At 38.4% G+C, this 21,816-nt stretch overlaps 1 protein-coding gene across 1 annotated transcript in view; it reads right to left on the bottom strand.

Annotated features, from left to right (window-relative positions):
* The window catches only part of C18H7orf50 (chromosome 18 C7orf50 homolog), a 131,009-nt gene that overhangs the window by 58,375 nt on the left and 50,818 nt on the right, over positions 1-21,816 (bottom strand). The window lies entirely within an intron of this gene.

Below are 21,816 nucleotides of genomic sequence, written 5' to 3'. Positions count from 1 at the left end.
TCACAAATACAATTTAGCCATGGCAGATACACAGAAATCCCTTTCTCCTAAAATCAAGACCACATAATAATAGCAGTTTGTGCTTCTATTTACAAATTATGAAACTCAAATTGCAAGCAAAATACTGGTTGCACTGTTTATTTTTCTTGGGTCCTTAAACATCAGCCACAATATGTGAAACCGAGGACAAAGAGAGGCCAAGCGGAGCAGGGGAGCTGGGTAGCGCTGGCTGTAGCAGTGGTTCTGGTTTTTACACTTTACTACCACGTATTAATAGTACAGAAAAGAGGAAGGAAAAATGTGTACCAGAAAGAGATCAGATCTTCTACAGACCACTACTGCACCTCGCACTAAAACTTTAATATAAAAAGAACAGAGTGGCACAGGCTGCTATCTTAATCCATTTTTTCCCATAGAAAGTATTCTGTTTACCTCAAAATCCAGTCATAATTAAGTACTCTTGAACTACTTAATCTTTCCTTTTAGGGGAAAACTCACCTTTGATACTGTGGGGACAATCTATTCTTAAGAGTTATATTGCCCTCCAAATACTACTGTTCAATCATTTATCTAAGCTAAAAACCTTAAACCTCTTTAATGCCTCTCTATATATATTTTGCTATATATATGTATTTTTTTTTTAACTATAAGACATAGGGAAATTAATGCTTTACTTAATTTTTCTTCTCCTTTATGTAAGTTACATCTGCATATTGAAATACTGGTTACAAATTTTGAGTGGTCAGATATATCATACTTTTGTTTTTATAATTTAATAAAATATACTTGTTCACCACATTTTTTTCCCTACAGTGTGCAAAGAAGCAAATATATGCTCGGTAACCAAAGCTAATTAGCATAATACAGTATGCCAAAACCACTACTTTTTACAATAACAAACCAAACTGACATTTATCATAATATCATATTACATGACAAGTATTTCATATCGGGACTGTTGCATGTCAGTTTTAACCCACCAAGCATGACATCTTCAATGAGAAGGAAGTTGAGTTTCTATTTTTAGATCAATATACAGCTTTTATCTGAGAACCTCAGTTCACCTCACAAATGTAAAACCGTCAACACCACTATGATACATTAATTCTATCAACCATTCAGCTAGAGTCAAGACAGTACATGCAGCAGTTCAACACCAAACATCATGAATAATTATGTTACAGATTTCCTAATCACTGGATGAAAACACTGTATATTGTAAATGCTACACAGAGCATGGTACAGCAAGACATAAGAAAAAAAAGAAAGTGATCTGTATTTATCAGAATTTATTAAATTTTCTTTCAACCACCTACAACAATTGCTTCACCTTTTCTTTCTTTTTTTTTTTTCCTCCCAGTGGCTCAATCTCAGGCTGACATTCTCCTGGGCTGCACCTCATGTAAGTACAGCTATAGCAATACAGCGTGACTATTACTGTGTATCTTTATTTCACCAATGTACAACAGTGAAAAAATTTACCAAAACTGGGACTTCCAGACCTGCTATTTATTACTGCGAAAAGGTACTGGAAATATTAAGTCCTCACTGAAGAGTTAACAAAGGCAAGCAATATTTACTCCCAGATCATCCTCCCTCTCAAAGCTCACAAACCAGCCACCTAAGTAGGGTCATACAAAGATACATCCAATTTACTACTTCCTTATAGGTTTGTGAAATTTGGACTTCATGGAAGTGCCCCATGGTCCTGAGGCACGCCAGGGCCCCTTGCCAGGCAGGGGGACCCCGTCATCCAGAGGAACTGCAGAAACAGACTGGAGGAACATCAGCACTCAGAGAGTTTAATGGGCATCATCTCTGCAAACTGCCTGCCAATCCATGCGAAGAAGGAATCGAGGCTGTCTGTGTTGCTCTCCCCACCACCTCTACCACTGGGCCATTGTGACAGTTAAAACTGGCTGAAAGCCCACAGCCCACATTAAAGATTTTCATACACTGACAAAGGCTGATCAAGCAGAAGGAGAAAGGCAAAGCCAACAGCTAGTCAGTCAGCTTGGGCTAACTCTGCAGGAAAGATTCACCTTTAAGAAAGCCAAACAATTAAAAGGAAAGAGACACAAAACTCGGTCTTCTCCAAGTGGCCAATACCATTCATCTGAGCACTGATGGTGCAAATACCATCAACACTCTGAGGGTCTATTTGCGTGCAGCCTGAAGAACGTGCTTGAGCGCAAAGGTTGGCACCTGCTCAGAGTGGTGGGGAATAGGTGAGTTGTTCACCCCAGTCTAGTTAATGAGCAAAGGACTAGAAGCCAGGAATTATTTAATGTTAATCCCAGCTCTACCAGTACCAAGTGCTGTTCTATTGCTCTCGGCAAGTCACTTCACCTTTTCATGTTCTCCTATGTACAATGAACGTAACATTTTTGTGCCCAGTGCCCATCTCCCCAGTGTTTAACTCCCAATTTAATATTCTAGTCATAAATGCACTGCCTCCCTTTTACTTTGATAAAGTACAGTCAGTATCAATAGGTAACACTATTTAAAAACTTATTTCCAACTATTGTGAAACAGGAGCTGAATGTTTATGGAGTAGTTATTTTTTATGTCAGTTTACCATAGGGCCTCTTTAGCCACAAGCTTACAGCCAGAGGCCCCAAGGCATTTTTGGGAATGGAAACTTTTTGAGTTCAGCTCCTAACAAATTTCCAGCCTACAGTATGTTTTTCATTAGTCTACATGGTGTTATAATATGTGATGCACTTCCTCTTTCATTTTATGATTTTTTTTAAACATGCAACAATTTTTCTGTGTCTGTTTTCTATTAGTTTCAATGTATTCAACCACACTAATCTTAGAGTGTATGTGTAAAGTCAGAAAGGGTATATTAAGATATCAGCTACAGCAAGACAAGCTTCTAGTTTAAATTCTTCACTAAAGGCCTGTCATAAACCCATTACATCTATGCAGCTCCATGAACAGCCATCCTTTTAGGTGCCATTGTTAAAAAAAAGTGCATTATCCCAAAACCTAAAGTTGGCCTAGAAGAGACTCCTCTAAGGTATACACCTGCAAGACACTCAACTAAAAAAGTTTGATCCTATTGGCCAGATACAAAACATATCAAAACATCCCTAAGCCTCCGTGTAACAGAATTATAAAAAGGTCTTTTTTTGCATAAAGACCAACCTGATACTTCTCTGTACAGTTTTGGGGGCCCCAATACAAGAAAGCTTTCAATGAACTGGAGCAAGTTGAATGGAGGGACACCGAGACAGCCGGGGGCAGGAACACCTGCCCTGTGATGAGAGGTTGAGGGAACTGGGCTCGCTGAGGCTGGAGAAAAGAAGGTTTTGGGTGGACCTAACAACCACCATGTTGCACCTCCAAGAGGCTTATTGAGAAGACTGAAAAACAGACGGATTCCAACATATAAGGGAACATTTACCTTAATGAGTTTTGGACATGCAAGCAACTTCACAGTGAAATACCTGTGCCACAGCTAAAAGACTTCTTTTTTTTAAATGACGTTAGCTGCCTTTCCCGGAATGTAGCTCGTAGAGACATCAGGTCTAATCCTTCCTAGGGTGAAGGACCATGACCCTTTGACTGCCACATTGGATTCTTTGTATCACGGTATAAATTTGCCCCAGCAAGTACAAACATACAGATAAACAGTAACCCAAACAATATCCCAAATAAAAATATCCCAAATAAAACTAGCAATATAAACAAATCATAGTATAAGGGGAAAAGAAAGTTTGCAAAAAAACCCCCTAATACCTAACATTTTAGAATTTAAGTCTCCATCCTAAAAGCACAACTACTCACATTTAAAAGCCAAAGTTCTTTGTGCCGTCTTCTCTTACCCAAACTAGTTTGGTGAGCTCTACAGGAGGTCAAAAGCAAATCGAAAGCAAATGCCTTTAACATTGTATTCTCAAATATCAGCTCTGAAATGTTTTCAAGGAACGTTCATCTCCTTTCCGGATGCATTTCCACACATCTTTGCTAGTAATTTAACTCAACACATACATAACACAGACACTGCAATGATTCAAGACAGACAAGATGAGCATGTCAAAAGGGTTACACCCTTCTAAGCTCGTGCAAGCCAAGCTAACTGCACGTACTAGGGATTCTCTCGCATTCCCCTGTCCATCCCGCTGGCTCAGTATACGTGCCACCTTCCCATCCACAGCCATGCCAAGGGCTCCTTTCATTATCCATGCCTCCTTCACAATTTACTCCTCTCCATTTATCACCATGGAGCTTTAGGTCTCCAGCTTGCCCCCAGTCTCCTCCCTGCTGCCTGCTAAGGTCTATGTCCCCTTCATACCCATTTCTGTATTATTATAAACCTTCATTCTCTCTCTCCCTTCCAGCTTCCTTCCTCTCACAATTAAGGGCTTTGTTCATCTTCCCTTTATGAAGTTTCAATCTCCCTTCCTGGCAGAAGAGGCCACGATCATTTTGCAAAAAGAATCGTTACTAATGTTTTCTATTTGGGAGAGAGGTTGAGGTTCTCAAACATGTTAAACTTGACTGTGAGGATAGCAGAGGTGAGATCAGACATACTATTATGCTGGAAATCGTTATAGATGCCGCCAGCGGGTAGGGATAACTGAACCCATAGATCTGCAAAAACTGAAGAAACTGCTCTTTCTTCTTTTTCTCTTCGATAGCTAAAATCGATGCTTATTATCACTTACTGCCATTTACCATCCCCAGCTGCCAAAAAAGGAAGATACAAGATTGCCTATACATTTGTTTCCAAGATCATTGGGAGAGGGTTTCTTTCGGAGGAGAAAGCTGAGAGATTTGTGAGAAAGAATATGAAATAACATTAATGAACATGAACTAAACTAGGGTCAGTCTTTAAGATATATTACCCCAGCAAAATTTACACAGTTGGTAAAAATACAGAAAATACATCTCTTTCTATAGGGTATATACATCTAGAAATACAAACAGTATTCCCTCTGCTGACACATCCAAGGAGGAGCAATTCTCCACTGCATATCCCACTGTATATATTTGCCTATTTTAAGTATGTTTTATATATAGTTGATACACACACTTTTTTTAAGACAGCCTTCTTTTTATATTTTCCCTCTATACATAATTTTTAATAAGAATGTATTCCCAGGGGCTGACAGCATCAGGAAAACGAGGCTATGCCAACAAGAAGGGATTCCAGTCAAACATCATCATGTCTAGCATAGTGTTTCATTTACAAATCTTTGATTTCTAAATGAATGGCAGTTCAAAGTACACATTAAACACAGACACTTTCTGCTTATGTATGTAGAGATTGTTAGAGATTAAGTCACTTTTAATTAAAGACTTAAGCAGGTGTCAGTTCGTGATACTCTTTGAATTTGGTTTAAACAGATACATGTTCCATGACTACCCAGCAGCGCACTTTAAATACAAGCAGAATCAAAGAGATCTTCCTAAACAAAGCGAAGGAAAGCTACTTTGTCGGATGGTTTGAAGTTTGGTACTACTCATCTGTCATATATGGTACATCATATATTTAGTTGGAAAAAGCATTCTAAAACACTTCAAAAATAAACACAAGCACTGCAAACAGCCTTACGAGACAGAACCCCAGGCCACACCAGACCTATTGATTTCAGTGAGCTTTTGTTCTGCCTCTACATAGGCATCTAACTATCCAAAGTTAATTTGCAGTATCGAGGCCTAAAACAGATAATTTAAAAGCATTTGGGACTCAAATAACCAGAGCTTTAAACATGGAAACTGAATTATTTCTAAGTATTTTTTTCTCTCAGTGTCATACTTCAGAGTGATAGCAACATGAAGAGTACCCTCTTTCTCCATTACTCAAAGTTTCTTTATTTTCTTTTTTTTAAAGGAAATCCAAAGATTAATTTAAAGCCATCTGATGAAAATACCTTAATATTTACCTTCATATTTTGTTGTAATATATACTGAATTCAAGTGAAGGGATTTGAAAAATTATCCTGGATGCTTCTCATTTCAAGATGTTAAATATTGGCTCTTACAAATTTCCATTACACATTGTCTGACAATATTTGCTGCTCTGGACTACATGAACTGACTTTTAATTCTTACAGAAGTAATGGTAATAAAGTTTGTAGAAGTTAGGCACAGGTGACATTTTAGAATTTCATACTTATTATAAGACCCTCCTTTCCAGGTCTAATTTCACATAAAGTAAGTGTAAGAAATGATTAGAACTGCCAAATGCATAAACTCTCTCAATCCTTTTTACCTATTATGTAATCAGTAATAGCTATGCTCAAACTGGTCTCCTAATCATCCTTTGAATGATGGCACTGTACTTCTGTACACTTCTGTACTACTGTATCTCTGCAGTGATGTTGCAGCTGACACCTGAAGACAATGAAAGAGGACACATGTAATTCCAGAATTTGGGAACTAGTAAATCACAAACTGGAGTCCCAAAGCCAAGGCCGTTAGCAGAGCTGCGGGAAGAAAGTAACAAGTGAGACAGTGACAGCAATCCGCCAGCTGACTAGGTCAATGCACAGGATGTAGTGTAGCGGGTAGCTGGGAGGATGGCTAACATGGACAGGCATGCAAAGAGCACAATTGCCAAAACAAAGGATGCTGCCCAGCTGGGGCTGTCACCTGCAGGAACAAAGTACCAGCCTGCATCTAGGATGCTGGTTAATGGAAGGTAGAGCATGACTCCAAAGGCAAAGTTGAAAAATAGCATAGGATGATTAGCACGAAAGCATGATCCTCAGAGCTTCAATTGATCCTAAAGGAAAGGCTGAACACTCTTGTAAAAATCAGGCTTCCATTTTCAGATACTTTTTTTTTTTTTACTTCTTTAGTATTAACTACAGCAGTATTACATACAGACAAATAGAAAAAATAAAAAGTGGTAGAAACCAAGATCTGTTCAACTGCTTAAGCAATAAGGTATAAATCTGGAGTAACCGCAAAGGCTTGAATCTCAAATATGCACCAGTGGAAGCAAGAGCTACAGCTGGCTCCGGAATTTTATCAGTTTCATGTCTGGAGACAATGTGAGGAATCTCCCTTACCCAGGAAGGGAAAACTATTAAAGTCAGGTAAGCTTCTTCTAGCAGCTATGGTAGGCACAGGTTATTAAGCAGGTCTTTGTATGGCTGCTCCACCCCCAGTTTTATTTGCTGGGAGCTGGTTATGTAACTAATACAAACTAAACCAACCATTTCTAGGTTGTTTTCCTTTGCCAGCTCTGGGCTGCCAGGAGGAACTGAGAGAATTCAAAAGCAGCTTCCCTTCGGTTGCTCTTTTGGGCGTTTCTCTTTGAAGTGGCACCCTAAGTGGCTGCTCATCCACCAGTTTTGTACGTAGTCTTTAAAGCAATAATTCCACCTTTCAAGCTTAAGTACAGAAACATACAATTAATTAAAGCAAGTTAGTGGTGGTGTTATTTCAGCCTTTTATTTCTACTTGGTGTCAGACTCTAAGACGCAAGTACTCTTTGTAGTAGGATTTCAGACACTCTGGAGAAAATGCTGAACTTTACAGACTGATCTGATATGGTTCATGTAACACACAAACAATCTAAGAAAACCATTTAGCTATCGCTTAAAGTAAAAAATAATTCTAAAATCTAGAAACAAAGAGTCAAACTCCACAATGGCTCTAACTACTCTGCAGATTCAAAAGAAGAGTAAACCTAAAATTAAATTTTATACGGAATGACTGCAAAGTAGACTGGCTAGGAAATCCTACTTCGTTAACAGATAAATGGACCATTTACCTGTCAGATGGCTGTCATGCAACAAAAAACGCATCTAATGCTGTTTATAATAGTAGTAGCCAAACAGCACATTACTAGTTTCCAAATATTTTCCTGGTGTGGAATGTTTGTAAACCATCCTCTTGCACTGCTGCCAAACTCTAGGAACACTCTCCAGGACAGTTTTAGTCCTTAACTAAAAAAATATCCCCACATTATTAAGAATTATTATGGAGAAAAGATTTCAGTGAATCTGTCCTAATGTAATGGCTCTGTCCCATTTCCACATAGCGTGTATGTTGTTTATTTTCATTCTTTGAGCACAGGATTTTATAGCCATAATTATCTCATTTTCTCACAGTGCAAACAGTCCAATTTTTATTCACTGAGGTCAACATTTTTGTTGAATTCTTCCTCTGGTTTTTCTCCCCTTTAAAATTTGCTATTAACAACAAATACAATAGATTTATGCTATCAAACTACCTGTTGCGGTAAAGATTTATTAATAAATTGTATTTTCAAATGAACGTAGATCAAAAGTGGCAATAGTAAAATGGACAGCTAGAGGAAATGATGTTTTAACTCCATTTCCATTCTCCATATCCTTTAAAAGAAATAGTTCTTCAACCGTCGAACCCCATCTTAAAAGATTTTTGTGCGAGAATTTTCACCAAAATCTGGAAGGCTTCAAGAAGTAACGTTCAATCAAGCAGATTTTTAGAAGCTCGGAGCACTTCATGGTCAGCTGGCTATGAGATCCTGCTAGCTAGCCACAGCCTTGAGCATGCGACCTTGCTGTTCTACATCTTTTTTAAAGGGCTGAAGGGTGGGAAGACTGCACCCAAGCATGTATTAAGGAAGACAGTAAGGCCCTGGACTTTTTCCCTTCTTATACATCTCCTCTCCTGTCTCTCCTGTGCTGCGAAGTGAGCTGTAGTGCCTTCAGCCTGTCCTGTAGCGTTCACAAAATACACCCAGAGGGTTAAAGCCCTTCCTCCATCCCCACCACCTGAGGTCCACAAAGGAAAGAGCAGCTGAAAGCCTGCTAACAGGAAAAGGTCAGGAGCACTGTATTACATTCTGTATGTTTGGATTAGCCCACAATAGCTAAATAAACTGATTTAATGTCTAATGACATTTTCAAACAACAGCTAATATAATTATCCAAAGTATGCAGAGACAAAAGATGCACACAGACACACCAGAGTAAGTCTCTAACACATCTACACAAGCCATGACCTAACAGTGAATTTCAGCAGTTTGGCCATTCAAATTAGAGGTCAAATATAAAGGAGCCCAAGTTAAAAAGCCTACTGACTAGAAAAAACACAAATACTCCTGCCTTGCCCGTTATTATCACTCCCATTTGTATACAACTATCAGGTTTTGTCCTATGTTTTTAGAAGAGAACCATGTTTTTGAAACAGAATCATGGTCTTTTCAAAATAAATAAAAGGCATGCTACTGAAGTGAATCACAAACTCTGAATACTTTTGGAAAGCTCTGAATTAGCTGGGTTAGCAGGTCTGAGGGATTTTTGCTAAAACCACATGAGGATCCTGAGTCATGTCAGCAGAGGAAGGAGCTGCAATGGATCCAGATGCTATCGCTCCTCTCCCAGCCTGTTTGCCACTGACCCACTGGAGGTTCCCCCTCCTGTAGTGATGGAGCCGGCACAAGGAAAATAACATTCACGCAGCTGTCTCAGCAGCTCGAGTTCACTGCAACACCCTTTAAAAGGGTGCACCTTTGCAGTCCATTTTGGAAATTGAGCTACGAGAGTGCAGACTCGCGCGTCCCTCCACTGAGGCTGCTGCGAGGCCGGTAACCCTCGCCAGAAGGGAGGCTGTGCCGTGCCGTCGGGGCCGTGGCACATCCAGCCACCGCAGCAAGTTTCACCAGAGCCTGTTTGTGAACAGCCCTTAGGGGAAGCTGGTTGAATTTCTCAAACCAGAGACGCTCGTTCTGAAGAATGAATGTATGATTAATGGGGTTGCACCACTGGTACAATTGTGGCTGCCTATTTAAAGTTTTCTATTTAAGTTCTTACAATCTGAAATATTGTGGCAGATGAAAAAATTAAAGGGACTAAAAGTTGGGCTCATATAAAAGGCAGTTCTAAAGCAACTAATCTAAAATTTGCAAATAAGTCTTGCCTACTTCAGCTGATTTGCACATTCAATTTCAATTTTTTTTTAAGTCATTACCAAAGCATTTTCAAACATGTTATGACCAAATATGAACTTGCTGAATACTCACACTAAGATAAAACACAAATAAGCAGTCCTGAAAGAATCCCATTAATATTACATCTTACTTCTACGCTTAAAACAACAGTACTGAAAAATAGGAAGAAATGTCAGTGTGGACTGGCTGCATTCTGTGCGATGAACAAGGAGATATTTGCCCACACCACAGTCTCTTTATCACATACCACCAACTGTTTGCGCTCCTCTGAAGGTATCATCGTTTCAGCTTAAGATAAAAGTATACTGAGGAATATTTCTGATAATCCTTTTATATGAATAACTATTCTTTATAGACAATTTACACATAGGTATGAAGGGCTCAAATGTACATCCACTAATTCACTAATGCCATAGTGATGCTTCAATAAAACCACTTCAGCTCATAAAAATATTCTGGCAATCACAGTTCTAAATAATTACTTTCACCTTAACCTTGTGATTTGTTTAATCCATCTGAATCACTAACTCTACCTAAGTCTAAGCTACTGTGCACAGAGCACTCCTAAAAGATGGACTTTGGAAAGTCATTATATTGCCAAAGAAAATTGAACCAAAATTCTTAGTTTTTAACTTATTTAGCTCCTATAAGTAAAAAATATTACCAGAATTGTCTATCAATGCATATCAGATGTAGCAGCGCGTCAGAAACACCAGCACCTCAAACACGTGGTGACTTCATCACCTGAACCACTACAAATTATTCTGTAAACCTGCAGTACTCAAATACAACTTTCATATTAACAAAGTTACTTGTAATTATGAACTTCAGGACTGTGTTAACTTCATAGAATCATTAGCAATGAGAACTTGGGGGAGAATGGACAGGGAACTGCCATATTTAATCCAACATATTAATCAAGCCAATAGCAACAGTATACTGCATCTGAAAATGAAGCATGTGAGGAGACCCCCAAGGCTTCTGTGATCCCTGCTGCTTAGCGGCAGTAAAGAAAAAGTGCGTTAGGTTATGTATGTGTTTTATGCTCATAAAACACATACTCTTTTATGCTCAGCTCCTGTCCAGCTGAACTTCTACCAACCTGGCTTCTGTTTAAAGGTGTTTTAAGTATGGGCTAATTTTCCTGGCAGGTCACAGAAGAGGCTCCACCTTCACTGAGGCTGGCACTTGCTTACTTTGCAATGAGGCGGTGTTAAAAAATAAGTCACTAAAGTAAACCTCAAACATCCCTGTTCACCATTTCACTCAATCCCCTTGCAGCTGTCTGGCCAGGACCAAGTCTCAGCACAAAGCCCTGTGGGTCTGCCACAAGAAATACTGGCAAAGTTCTACAAGTACAGATATTGTTAAAATTTGGACCTTTTTAGTCAAAGCCTGATAGTCCCCTCTGCCCCACAACTATCCCAAATAACTCCAGACGATCATTGGCAAGTGATAGTTAAATAGCGTAATTGTGTAAATGTATCTCTACATTCAAACAAGCCTTGGGGAAAGCGAGCTAGACAAACCCGACCAGGATAATGTAAAAACTATCAGGTTGTGGGCACTGCAAACTGAAATAAGTGATAGACTGGTGGGGCCTATAAGAGGAAGCAGTCGCCTCTATAAAACCAAGAGAGCAGCAGACTCGAAGGAGCCACGTTATTACCCTCTGCTCTCCCTAGAGACCGAAGGAGTATTATTCCATCTCCCAATCTCTGCATTTTTCTCCTGCAAAAAGTCTATGCACTGAAGTTTATGAGGTCTGAATTTCAAAAGGAAAGCACACTTCACTTTAAATACTATGCCCAACTGTCACTGTTATTTTATCATACGTAAATCAATGTTTGGGGGGTTTGCTCCGTGTTTCAAAATACAAACCCTACATAACGGCTTAACCAAATGAGTGATAAGCATAAAATATTACAAACCATAAACAAAAAAGGAAAAAGCATAATCCTGGGCTACCCCACATTATCTCCTTACAGAAATATTACTTCTGAGATTAAAGAAATGCTTGTTTATTTAACGATTTGACCAATCTCCAACAATAGAGCATTTAATGGAAAATATTAATGTGGGACCTACAAACAGAGCACTATGGTATAAAGACTGTAAATAGAGACTTGGGGGTTTTTTTACTTTAATGTAAACAATAGAAGTTTAGCCAAAAGGAACAAAAAATAACTGAACTAGGCAAATACTTAGATCGTAAATACTGACAATCAAAAAAGCTCTCAGGTGTTAACCTTAGAGTCTGTTTCAGAGTCCTATTGTGAGGTTTTCGCTTATAAGATACTGTAAGAATAAAAATAAGCAACTAATGGTATAAAATAAGAAATCACATGTATGTTAAATACATTAAAGAAAAGACACCTGCTACATACATGCCTAAAATGAATGTCAAATTCTTCATTCATTTTAGGGGTCAAGTCCTTTTTGGTTGATAAGTAAAAGCATATAGTACACTTTACTGCTTTGGGGAGGAAGGAAAAGACATAAATTAATTCTTCATTACAGTTTAAAAAGGCATATTACTTAAGACCTATTTGTATTCAAGCTAAGTAGACAGAATCATGATATTACACGCTTTTTATTCAAATGGAAAGAATTTACATTTACCTACCATCTCATTAAAGTAAGATTATATAGCAGTAGCATTTTCCTTACATGTTTTTTTTTATTTTAATTAAAATGTTCTTTTTGAATGCTTAAAATAATTCTGAGGCTAACAGTAAAGTATTTTTTAAAGCATACATTGGCTCTTTTTCAGATCTAATGTTGGTTACTGCCTAAACTCTCCGGAGGCCAAGTGGATGTTACAGGCTTTTGCTAAATAGCATTGTTTTTCAAAGGCGGGAAGGGATATGACTGTCAACACACACAGCTGGAATAAGCAGCTCTAAAGAAAATTTTACTAACACAATATTTTTGCCAGTTTGGCTTATTTTGCTCCAGGTTTATTACTCTGTTAACACGCACAGCTTTGCAGAGTAGCTACTCCTATGGTAAAAATTCTTTCCTCGCACCAAAAAAGCTCTCCCGATTCGATGCAGCCGCTATTTGTCTCCCGTTACATGACTACACCAAAGGTTGAACTGTTCTCAAATCACAGTAATGTCCTTCCAGTTTGTCCTTTCCAAAAAAAGATCCCCAAAATCTCCTTTCACAATCAATTATGAGAACAGTACAGAGAACAGTCCTTCTGGCAGGATCAGGCCCCCTGTTTTTGCAACAGCCCTCTGCGCCAATAACAGCATGCAGCTGAAGCTTAAAGGATTATGTGTCTGTATGTGTAGGGGAAGTCACATGTATACACAGAGTTCGGTGCCACTACCGAGGGCGGTGCAGCGGTGTCAGCGGTCTTTTTCTAAGCTCTCCCATTGTTTACTCCTACTAGAGAAATGAGATATTGGAGTTTCTGCTGAGCTCACTTTGAAAAGGGTCTGACTTGATGGGCAAAATGTTTCTGCCAGCCATCGAGGAACAATAAGGCACTGCCTACTAGGTGAGATGTTAAGAGGTTCACTTTTTGTTTCTAGGCTCTTAAAAACTGAAAGCAATCTAATTTACATTAATGCATATAAACCTTGGATCAATGAAAACAAATAGTGCCATCACTAGAAACCAATGTTCAGTTTTTAGATAACAGTTCTTTAGGAAAAACATCATTGTTTAAATTTGTCACTCTCCTACTTTTATCTGGTTGTCCAAAAGAAAGTTACAGTAGGCTTTTTCTTACACATAGGAATTTTTATGCTCTTGTACATTAGGCTGGATTTCTCATTTACTGTTTCTTTATGTACTCAGTATGTGCTTTCAAGTTTTTTATTAATTGCTCTGAATATGAGATCTCAATTTTTCTGTATATTAAATCTAGAAGTATAACAGTATAGCAGAAGTATAGCAGAGGAATTGATCAAAAGTTAATTTAATTAGTCTTTAATGAAGCAAAAAGTTCTCAATGAAAGTGAGATACTTATGAATCTTCTATTCATAGCATAGCAATAAAACACACAGCAAACCATACTGTGAAATATTACAGCAAAGCAGCTAAAAGACAGCAGTAACTAATTAACTAATTAATCGCAATTAAGCTGCATTTTCATTTATATTATAAAGGAAGGTAAGCCAAAGGCAAACTTCAAAGCACCAAAAATTTCCTAACTGCTTTCAGACGAAGCTTTGAATAAGCAGAATGACTGCAGTCCTTTTTAGCCCCCATAAGCATTTTTAACTATGCTAATCACCATGATATTTGCAAATCTGTTTTCTACTGTACTTAGCAGAACACCTACTTTCCTTTGGGGCTCTGTCAGCTGAACTTTATGTCCTTTTTGTATAAACGCTAAAGCAGCACAAAAAGGCAGAACCCTGTTTCTCATGCCAGCATCACATCCTTCACGTATTTGATTGGCCCCATCATTTAAGTCAAAGCAGTATCCCATGGATTTCAACAGAAGTCAAACTGAGTCTGAAATGATGAAAAAAAGTTAATCAAATGTCTGGACAAAGTGATTCATGTGAACGTCTATGTCCGTGATATGCACATCAGAATGATTCATTTGAACTTTTGCGTGCAGGATCTGAACATCAGATAAGAGGTCATCAGAATATTCTGCATATTTTCCACAACAGCTAAAACATGTAAGGCTCATTTAAGTGAAGATAGGCTAGTAGGCTCCAGTGACCTCCCTACAAACTGTGCTTTACTGTTGGTATGCACCCTGTGCCTGTGTGGGCTCTGTAAAAACAACCATTTATCAATCATTACTAAGAAACTGGCTCTGTGACAAGCTAATTACTCCTCAGGCTTCCACCCATTAGCATAGGAGGAAGCAGATTATAAATTTATTTTATATATCAAGGCTCTATACAGCTCCTGCAGTAACAAAATCCGCTACAGAAGTCGTACTTCCTGTGGTATGCAAGATTTTTAAAAATGTGTGTACCTATCGAGGACACTAAGAAATCTATTAAAAAAAAAAACCTGTTCAAATTATTAAAAAAAAAAATCAGTAATTGCTGAATGGCATGTGAATCGATACACTGCAATTAGTAAGCACTGCTATTTATTTCAATGTCATTTATTTGGCTATAGTCCCAGGCATTTGTACAAATCCTAACCATGGCTTCCCAAAATACTATGAATTGGACAGAATGCGGGTAACAAGTGGCTACAGGTAGTATACTCAAGGTGTAACTTCACAGATGTTTTTCTAATGAGAGACTTTAGGTTTAGAGTGTCCTGGTTTACACAGGTCCCAGACTCCTTTGCACTTTTGTTCCTCCAAAATTACTTTTGTTTTTTGCCCTTGGAAACATTTGCCCAGCCTTATACTGGGCTGGAAAAAACTAAGGAAGCATCCCCATCCAGACACCTGTGAAGTACGGCCAAGGACTCAAATCAAATCATCAAATACTTAAACCTGTCAGACCCTTTGCAAACATCCTAGAACATAAAGTGCTAAAGGTTATTAATGGCTTTTTCAAGTTTGATGGAAGGTTCACTCCATACATATAGGTGCAATAGGGAGCCTTATAAGAAATCAAGATTATTGGTAGAAAATTTTGATGACTAAGGGGTAAAAGACCCTGTCATTGATAAAGTGGAGCAGGGAACAGTACATGACAAGCAGTAGATGGACAAATCAGAACCCATTCGTATCAGTACAATGCCTCTTAATTGATTTCAAGCCCCTGGCAAATGAAAATTCCTACTACAAATCTTACAGTCTAATAACAGACACCCTTAGATCAGCATTAATATTATACTAGCCCTCCTAAAATGTTCAAGTAAAATATTTTATTCAGCCATTATAAATGGAACAGTAAGATGCAATCAGTAAATATGCAAGTTCATCCAAGAGCCAGCTAGAAAATGGTATTTTCCTTCACCAAGGATTAGAAATTAAAAGCCGCAGGAGTGTCAAGAACAAGAAGTCTCAGACTTGCTGACAATTATCAGAAAGACATCTGTTTATCTCCAACGGATGTGACAAATTTTGAAGTCATTTCAGCCTTAGTACAACTCAGCTGAGGGCAGATTTTCCCCTCAAATTCCAAACACAAACCAGTTTAATACTCATTCTTATCAATGTTATCTGAGAAAGAACTATGTCAATATTTTTGCATTTACTGGAAACCTGGTCCCTGCAATCTGAGTCTGCTTCACAAGTTTCCTACACGGCCAACGTGATGTCTTGTTGATAAGTCACCGGGTCAGCTTTCACCGATGTTTCTAATAGGAAATGGCATTATATTACAGTTTCCAGGAAAACTACCATCTGTGCCTCCTGTCAGTCTTTGCAACTGGCAGCAAAATATCTGTGGGGAATGTTTTCATACTGCCAAATTTGAGCAGCATTCCCTGTCACAAGACCTAAGCATGGGTGAAGCTAACAAACAGTAGGTTAAGATAAGAGCTGCTGTTTCCACCCTGCCAACTCACTGGGCCAACTCATTTACAGAGTAATTCCAGCAGAGTCGGTGCGCCTTTGACGCTCTGTCCCTGGGATAAATTCAGCCTGCAATATCTAGAATAGGAATGATTTGCATTTATTTTGATTGGCAAGAATCAGTCATCTTTACTGGAGTGATGCTGATTTACGTGGACCAGAAGCAGAATGTTCAGTTCAAATACATTCCTTACCTGAAACCTGAGCAACTCCAAAATGCTGGAAACGCAGAGATCTAGCCACTTGCTATCTCGTAAGAGGTGCAAATGATCTGTTTGCACCTATGAGCTAAACAAAGAAATTAGCTAAACAAAGAAATCTACCATAAAACTGTCTTGTAATTTTTTATTTTCTCAAATATTAAAAAGGCCTCAGCAGAAAATTATAAATTTGTCTCCAGGATCTGATGATCTTTACACAGAAAAAGGAACGTATGTGTTTCATAAACGTTTTTTCCCCAAAGCCAGTCTTAACTGACTTGTTCTGTCGTTTAAATGTCTGTAGATGCTGGGGGGAAAAACCCCTATAGTTAAACATTGATGATTTTCATATAAGAAAGATCCTTTAATGAAATCGCCCAACTAGTGTATTCCATCCCTTAAGTCAGAAAAAATGAACTAAAATACTTTCATTAAAAACAGTGGGACAAAGGGAATCTACTATCTAAATCTAAGTCCCAGCCACTCTGAACATCAACATCGTGATAGTAAGAATGCTTTCTGAACATGCGTGTAATCCTTGTTAGATTCATTGAATTGAAGTATTTCATACTAAAAGACATTGCAACTTACATCCACTTTTAAATTGAATGAAGATATTTGCTACAGTTAATGGGCTTGTGTGCTCTCCAAGAAACTGAAATTGTATGTTTTAATTAAGTCTTTTGGTTTCTGTGGCTCACCAGTTATAAGCACAGTGGAAATTCTGCCACAGGTTAAATTTTTTAAAAGACTTTTTCACTTAACCATTTAAAAAAATTGAATGTATGTAGCAACTTTCAATCATCTTGATACTGAATTTTGTTTAAGTTTGTTGCCACTTAGTTTTAAAGTAGGATAGCTGCATCAAAATCAGCTTCCAAGCGCTCTGAAAACACGGACCAGGCACTGCAGTAGTATTAATGGGCTGTTTGTGCTCAGCACTCTGAACGGTGCAGTCTACTCTGCTGATGCTTAAAACCTGTCACCACTTCTATTCCAATTAGTCAACTTTATAAAACCCAGAGCTCGAAACATCTTAAGAAGCCTGTTTTCTAATACTACACTCATTCTAATTATTACTGTTCTTTAATACACCATAAGTTACTGGAAGTGAATATGAATACTAGGAAAGCTACAGGGTTTTTGTTTTGCATATAACTCGTTTTTTTAAGAAACGTATTACCTAGTGGACATTTGGGCATTTCAAAATTGTATCTCATTTCAGAAACCCAGGCAGCTAAGGCTTGTTGACGAATACAAGTAACTGCTGCATAAATTCATTCTGCCTGATGGAACGCCCTATCTTTAGAACTGCACAAAATAAGATATTTCACTTTTTGCAGTAATGAAATCTTAACCCACAACACATCTATAATGTATGAAAAGCTGCACTGTTCACTCTACGGTGAATCCTTTCTCACTGCACGTATACGTTAAAAAAGAAAAGATATGTCAGGTTTTCCATACAGAGGCTCTTTTGGAATTCAGTGATAAAGCTAAGTCAGGAAGAGGTGGAGCAGGAGACCAGTCACACTCATCTGATACTGGGACACTGAGAGAAGTTAACAAAACATGATGGAGTTTATAGAGTTAACCCATGCAGAGCCCCCAGTGCAGCTGCTGTTCCTGAGCAGCTGAGAGGAGGGCACAGCCATCAGCAACCGAACTCCCGCAGAGGCTCTATTACAAAGAAATAAACAGCATAAAAAAGAAGGATTTTTCTGGAGCAGCAGATGTGCCTGGCAGATAGCACCTGTGTCTGAACATGGGACTCCTTCCACACAAATCTTTAGAGACCTCAATGCTGGACTATCTCCTCTCCACAGAACTTAGTCTCCCCATTTTGCAGGAATTTCATTTGTCTCTTCTACCCTGTAGTACTTGGTTATTACAGCCTTCCACACCACTACCACACTGCCACTCTCTAACAGATGTAACAGTCTCTTAAAAACACCCTTTGGCAGTTTTTATTATGGTTTCCACAGTAGCTGATCTTTTTTGTCTTTCTTTACTGGAGTATATTATCTGTTCTCATAAGCTTTAAGCTGCTTAAAAATTGAGGGGGGGGAAAGAGAAAAGAAAGCAAATACAGATATCCATTTCCGATGGATACACACGTTGTTTTGAGCAATCCTCTATGAACTCTAAAGACAGAAGAAAGTTTTTCAGTTCTAACCTAATAGACAGAAGATGCGCATCTTGACAAACAGTTGCCACAACCTAAAATCAACTTTTCCTCTCGTTCTTCCAAACCAAAGGAGTATCTGAACTCATTTGTTGATGCTTAGTGATATGTGACAGCAATTTGCAGAGACCTGCTTCTGACATGGCTTTACGTGAAGTCAGATTCCCAGAGATGAGCAATCTAAACAAAAACAAAGTGTGCAGCTGACATTGTTAATAGTTTTCTATTATATGGAATAATAACAACAACAGGTTAAAACAGAAAAACATTGCATATATTTAGTAGGTTGCTAAAAGGGCAGGGGCAGTAAGCAGCTTATCGTGGCACCAGGGGGATCTGAATGACCAGGCAGCTGCTATGCAGATAATTTACCACAAAGATGGTGCTTACAGAATGAAAGAAAAAACAACTGACAGCGGTTGCCAACATCTGTGAAACAATAAAAAAGGTCACCTAGCAAGTGAGACAGGGGTCCACAGGAAGGAGCTAAGTTTTGAAGTGCTTTGAAGACAACATATATTCAGAATTTCTGGAAAAGCAGAGAGTGAGCAACCTGGAAGGTTGACCAAAGCAAAATGCAAAGACAGATTTCAGAAGCATGGGTATCTCTGTACTCATTCCTCATGTGACAGAAATACACCCTTATAGTTCTTGAGAATTCAGTTTTTATTGTTGACTCATCATGCCTAAGAACAGCCTGCCATGTTCTATGGGAAAGTAACAGAGAAGTAAAAAGTGAAAGAGTATCATACTTAGAAACCATGTGGTAAGTCTGATATGGTATCATATATGTGTCATATCAGCAAATGATGATGGGAGGTGCAGCGTTAACTGTAATGGAGTCATCAGAGAGAGATAAAGAGGAAAATAAGGGCCAGGCAGATGTGAAAAACAAGGTGTTTTTCTTAAAAAAACAGGGGGAAATGTACGTTAGCATTTATGCCTGGACAGAAGGAATGCTTAAGGAATCACACTGGACCAAGGGGAGGCAAAAAGCCATAAAGCTGGAAATGTGCTCACAGCACTCAAATTTTGCAGAATTAAGCAGGAGTAGGCAATAGTTGAGTGGTATGAGTCAAAAGTCTTTTTTTTTTAATTATTGTTATGCTCCTACTAAAGCAAGTTCACTGCAAAGGGAATGGGTTTAGAAAACCAAAAACTGAGCCTAATGACGAGGGTGAAATCAGCTGGGCTAGGAGGCTGGGTGCCTGCTCTTCCCATGAGTTCACCTGCCAGGGGTGGCAAACTCCTTGCTCTGTGCTCCCTCTCGCAGGACCAGGGACAGACAGCGCTACTGGAGAAAGAAAAAAACACCCCTCTTCCACCTGACCTACTCTTGCTTTTTTATTTTTACTAAGACAGGGTTATATTCAATGCTACTTTATATCAATAATTCTTGTTATTTAGTCATGGCTTCTTTCACATTATATTGCGCTGAATTAACTACATTATAAAATGGAACCGGTATCAATTATAAACATACCACCCGTCAAACTGGTCAATGATTGCACCACAAAGACAGAAATGATAGGGTTGGAAAGGGCCTGTTTTTCAGCCCAGCACCCAGTATCAAGCAGGATTTTCTTCTCCACTAATGTTAAAAGCATTTTATCTGAGCTGTATCATTATACTATAAACAGCAGCAACTCAGCAACTGCATAAAGAAAGTATATTCTGAAACCTACTTGCCTGCGCTGCTGCATTTTTTTCCCCCTTGCATCTAACCTGGGCAATCTAGTTTTACTTTTCTGTATATCCAGCCAACAAGTCTTCTGGTAATCCCTATGGCATGTATATAAGCTAGTAAGCCTAAAAAAATGTCATGTTACCCAGACTGCAAGGTAACAGCAGTGTTGGCACTTCATTCCCTCACACTTGAGTTCCCCTTGAGGTACAACTAACTACAGGTATGCTATTTTCCAGAAATACCAATCATCCATTATTTAAATTTTTAAGAATTAATCCATAAATAATAATTAGCATGTCACTTTCAAAAAGCACTTTACAAACTGATGAGTAGATGACAATCTACTAAGTCATAGTTTATGCATATATTTAATACTTCTGGCCAAGCTTTTCTGTTTTCTCAGTCTTGATCTGAAGCAAACCTCTGCCATCCAGCAAAGCTCTACATAGCGCTCAGCCTTCCCCTATGCAGGGCCCTCGGGTTCCAGTCTCTGTAGAAATTAAGAGATCCTGTGGGAAATCTAGAAAACCTAATGAAGGTAGGAGTCTTAGGCCTGTTTAGAGACTTACCTTCTTGGCAACAGCTTCATTAGCTATGTATACTTTATAATGACATTACAGCTTGTGAAAACACATATTCAGAGGTTAGATAATCTAGATAAAAGCTATTTCATGTACAGACGATAACAGAGCAAGTAGACAAATCATTTATTGTCTGAACAAAAAAAAAAAATCTGCAGAGCAAGAGATAGTGCTACAGCTGGATAAAGGTCTGGGGTTTTTTAAGTCAAATAAAACAACCAGAGTGTAGAATGGTCATGCTTGAAACTGTCAACCAACCTGCTCCGCAACTTAGTGCTGCATCATGAATGAAAATGTCTGAAAGACATTGACTGCAGCTATGGACTCTGCAATACAACTGAGCAGCACTTCATTTTTTTTCTCATTAATTGAAGATCATTCTATGCATCTTATCTAAAATAATCTTTGCCATCAAGTGCTCTTAACTTTTTGTGCAGTGTTGTAAGAAGTGTTTCTTAAGTACTTCATACAAATTTTTCTCTAAATAAAACTACATTCCGTTTTTATGACATGTAAAGAAATTGGCTTTTGGCCAAGTACCAGAACTCTAAAAGTACTTCTACACTAACGCCTTTCCTACTCTGCTGTTTCACCAGTGAACTTATGATGATTGAAGCCCTCCTGAAGTTTTGAGGTAGCAAAGACTTGATGCCACAGTTTGTAACACAGAGTTATCCATACCACATACGCCATTCCATCCGTAGACTATGTATAAAATAGGAACATAGTATTTTTCTGCCATTTGGGAATTGTAGTGGTTTTACAATATTCATAATAAATTGTTAAATACAAACCAAGAAGCACATA

The sequence above is a fragment of the Gavia stellata genome, chromosome 18 (assembly GCF_030936135.1).
Source record: "Gavia stellata isolate bGavSte3 chromosome 18, bGavSte3.hap2, whole genome shotgun sequence".
Classification (NCBI taxonomy): domain Eukaryota; kingdom Metazoa; phylum Chordata; class Aves; order Gaviiformes; family Gaviidae; genus Gavia; species Gavia stellata.
Note: the sequence above shows the minus strand (reverse complement) of the source record. Positions and strands in the feature narration are given on the sequence as shown.